Here is a 5,217-nt window from a genome sequence, read left to right on the forward strand (position 1 = left end):
ATCATGAATTGAATCATGAATCATGAATCATGAATTGAATCATGAATCATGAATCATGAGTTGAATCATGAATCATGAATTGAATCAGGATTCGAAACATGAATTGAATCATGAATCATGAATTGAATCATGAATCATGAATTATGAATCATGAATTGAATCATGAATCATGAAAAATGAATTGAATCATGAATCATGAATTGAATCATGAATCATGAATTGAATCATGAATCATGAATCATGAACTGAATCATGAATTGAATCATGAATCATGAATTGAATCATGAATCGAATCATGAATTGAATCATGAATTGAATCATGAATCATGAATTGAATCATGAATCATTAATCATGAATTGAATCATGAATCATGAATCGAATCATGAATCATGAATCATGAATCGAATCATGAATCATGAATCATGAATCATGAATTGAATCATAAATCATGAATCATGAATTGAATCACGAATCATGAATCATGAATCATGAATTGAATCATGAATCATGAATCATGAATCATGAATCGAATCATAAATCATGAATCATTTATCATGAATTGAATCATGAATCATGAATCATGAATTGAATCATGAATCATGAATCATGAATCATAAATCATGAATTGAATCATGAATCATTAATCATGAGTTATGAATTGAATCATGTATCATGAATCATGAATTATGAATCATGAATTGAATCATGAATCATGAATCATGAATCATAAATCATGAATTGAATCATGAATCATTAATCATGAGTTATGAATTGAATCATGTATCATGAATCATGAATTATGAATCATGAATTGAATCATGAATCATGAATCATGAATTGAATCATGAATCATGAATTGAATCATGAATCATGAATTGAATCATGAATTGAATCATGAATCATGAATTGAATCATGAAGTGAATCATGAAGTGAATCATGAATCATGAATCATGAATCGAATCATGAATCATGAATCAAAAATCATGAATCGAATCATGAATCATGAATTGAATCATGAATCATGAATCATGAATCGAATGATGAATCATGAATCATGAATCATAAATCGAATCATGAATCATGAATCATGAATCATGAATTGAATCATGAATCATGAATCATGAATTGAATCATGAATCATGAATCATAAATCAAATCATGAATCATAAATTGAATCAGGATTCGAATCATGAATTGAATCATGAATCATGAATTGAATAATGAATCATGAATCTTGAATCATGAATCATGAATTAAATCATGAATCCTGATTCATGAATCGAATCATGAATCATGAATTGAATCATGAATCATGAATCATGAATTGAATCATGAATCATGAATTGAATCATGAATTGAATCATGAATCATGAATTGAATTCATCAATCATGAATCATGAATTGAATCATGAATTGAATCATGAATCATGAATAATGAATCATGAATCATAAATTGAATCATGAATCATGAATCATGAATTGAATCATGAATTGAATCATGAATCATGAATCATGAATCGAATCATGAATCATGAATTGAATCATGAATCGAATCATGAATCATGAATTGAATCATGAATCATGAATCAAGAATCATGAATTGAATCATGAATCATGAATCATGAATTATGAATTGAATCATGAATCATGAATCATGAATTGAATCATGAATCATGAATTATGAATCATGAATTGAATCATGAATCATGAATCATGAATCGAATCATGAATCATGAATCAAGAATCATAAAAAGGAATCATGAATCATGAATTGAATCATGAATCATGAATCATGAATTGAATCATGAATCATGAATCATGAATCGAATCATGAATCATGAATCATGAATCATGAATCATGAATTGAATCATGAATCATGAATCATGAGTTGAATCATGAATCATGAATTGAATCAGGATTCGAAACATGAATTGAATCATGAATCATGAATTGTATCATGAATCATGAATTATGAATCATGAATTGAATCATGAATCATGAAAAATGAATTGAATCATGAATCATGAATTGAATCATGAATCATGAATTGAATCATGAATCATGAATCATGAACTGAATCATGAATTGAATCATGAATCATGAATTGAATCATGAATCGAATCATGAATCATGAATTGAATCATGAATTGAATCATGAATCATGAATTGAATCATGAATCATTAATCATGAATTGAATCATGAATCATGAATCGAATCATGAATCATGAATCTTGAATCATGAATCATGAATTGAATCATGAATCATGAATCATGAATCGAATCATGAATCATGAATCATGAATCATGAATTGAATCATAAATCATGAATCATGAATTGAATCACGAATCATGAATCATGAATCATGAATTGAATCATGAATCATGAATCATGAATCATGAATCGAATCATAAATCATGAATCATGTATCATGAATTGAATCATGAATCATGAATCATGAATTGAATCATGAATCATGAATCATGAATCATAAATCATGAATTGAATCATGAATCATTAATCATGAGTTATGAATTGAATCATGTATCATGAATCATGAATTATGCATCATGAATTGAATCATGAATCATGAATCATGAATTGAATCATGAATCATGAATCATGAATCGAATCATGAATCATGAATCAAGAATCATGAAACGAATCATGAATCATGAATTGAATCATGAATCATGAATCATAAATTGAATCATGAATCATGAATCGAATCATGAATCATGAATCATGAATCATGAATTGACTCATGAATCATGAATCATGAATCATGAATTGACTCATGAATCATGAATCATGAATCATGAATTGAATCATGAATCATGAATCATGAATTGAATCATGAATCATGAATCATTAATTGAATCAGGATTCAAATCATGAATTGAATCAGGATTCGAATCATGAATTAAATCATGAATCATGAATTGAATCATGAATCATGAATTATGAATCACGAATTGAATCTTGAATCATGAATTGAATCATGAATCATGCATCATGAATCATGAATCGAATCATGAATCATGAATTTAATCATGAATCATGAATTGAATCATGAATCATGAATTTAATCATGAATCATGAATTGAATCATGAATCATAAATTGAATCATGAATTAAATTATGAATCATGAATCATGAATCATAAATTGAATCATGAATTGAATCATGAATCATGAATTGAATCATGAGTCATGAATCATGAATTGAATCATGAATCATGAATCATGAATTAAATCATGAATCATGATTCATGAATCGAATCATGAATCATGAATTGAATCATGAATCATGAATCATGAATTGAATCATGAATCATGAATTGAATCATGAATTGAATCATAAATCATGAATCATGAATCATGAATTGAATTCATCAATCATGAATCATGAATTGAATCATGAATTGAATCATGAATCATGAATCATGAATCATGAATCATAAATTGAATCATGAATCATGAATCATGAATTGAATCATGAATTAAATCATGAATCATGAATCATGAATCGAATCATAAATCATGAATTGAATCATGAATCATGAATCATGAATTATGAATTGAATCATGAATCATGAATCATGAATCATGAATTGAATCATGAATCATGAATTATGAATCATGAATCATGAATTGAATCATGAATCATGTATCATGAATCGAATCATGAATCATGAATCAAGAATCATAAAAAGGAATCATGAATCATGAATTGAATATTGAATCATGAATCATGAATTGAAATATGAATCATGAATCATGAATCATGAATCGAATCATGAATCATGAATCATGAATCATGAATTATGAATTGAATCATGAATCATGAATCATGAGTTGAATCATGAATCATGAATCATGAATCATGAATTGAATCATGAATCATGAATTGAATCAGGATTCGAAACATGAATTGAATCATGAATTGAATCATGAATCATGAATTATGAATCATGAATTGAATCATGAATCATGAAAAATGAATTGAATCATGAATTGAATCATGAATCATGAATTGAATCATGAATCATGAATTGAATCATGAATCATGAATCATGAATTGAATCATGAATTGAATCATGAATCATGAATTGAATCATGAATTGAATCATGAATCATGAATCATGAATCATAAATTGAATCATGAATTGAATCATGAATCATGAATCATGAATTGAATCGTGTATTATGAATCATGAATTGAATCATGAATCATAAATTGAATCATGAATCATGAATCATGAATTGAATCATGAATCATGAATTGAATCATGAATCATGAATTGAATCATGAATTAAATCATGAATCATGAATTGAATCATGAAGTGAATCATGAAGTGAATCATGAATCATGAATCATGAATCGAATCATGAATCATGAATCAAAAATCATGAATCGAATCATGAATCATGAATCATGAATTGAATCATGTATCATGAATCATGAATTGAATAATGAATCATGAATCATAAATCAAATCATAAATCATAAATTGAATCAGGATTCTAATCATGAATTGAATCATGAATCATGAATTGAATAATGAATCATGAATCTTGAATCATGAATTGAATCATGAATCATGAATTGAATCATGAATCATGAATTGAATCATGAATTAAATCATGAATCATGAATTGAATCATGAAGTGAATCATGAAGTGAATCATGAATCATGAATCATGAATCGAATCATGAATCATGAATCAAAAATCATGAATTGAATCATGAATCATGAATCATGAATTGAATCATGAATCATGAATCATGAATTAAATCATTAATCATGATTCATGAATCGAATCATGAATCATGAATTGAATCATGAATCATGAATTGAATCATGAATCATGAATTGAATAATGAATCATGAATCAAGAATCATGAATTGAATCATGAATCATGAATTATGAATTGAATCATGAATCATGAATTGAATCATGAATCTTGAATTGAATCATGAATCATGAATTATGAATCATGAATTGAATCATGAATCATGAATCATGAATCGAATCATGAATTGAATCACGAATCATGAATTATGAATCATGAATTGAATCATGAATCATGAATCATGAATCGAATCATGAATCATGAATTAAGAATCATAAAAAGGAATCATGAATCATGAATTGAATCATGAATCATGAATCATGAATTGAATCATGAATCATGAATCATAAATCATGA

Source organism: Mixophyes fleayi, unplaced genomic scaffold (assembly GCF_038048845.1).
Source record: "Mixophyes fleayi isolate aMixFle1 unplaced genomic scaffold, aMixFle1.hap1 Scaffold_2163, whole genome shotgun sequence".
Classification (NCBI taxonomy): Eukaryota; Metazoa; Chordata; class Amphibia; order Anura; family Limnodynastidae; genus Mixophyes; species Mixophyes fleayi.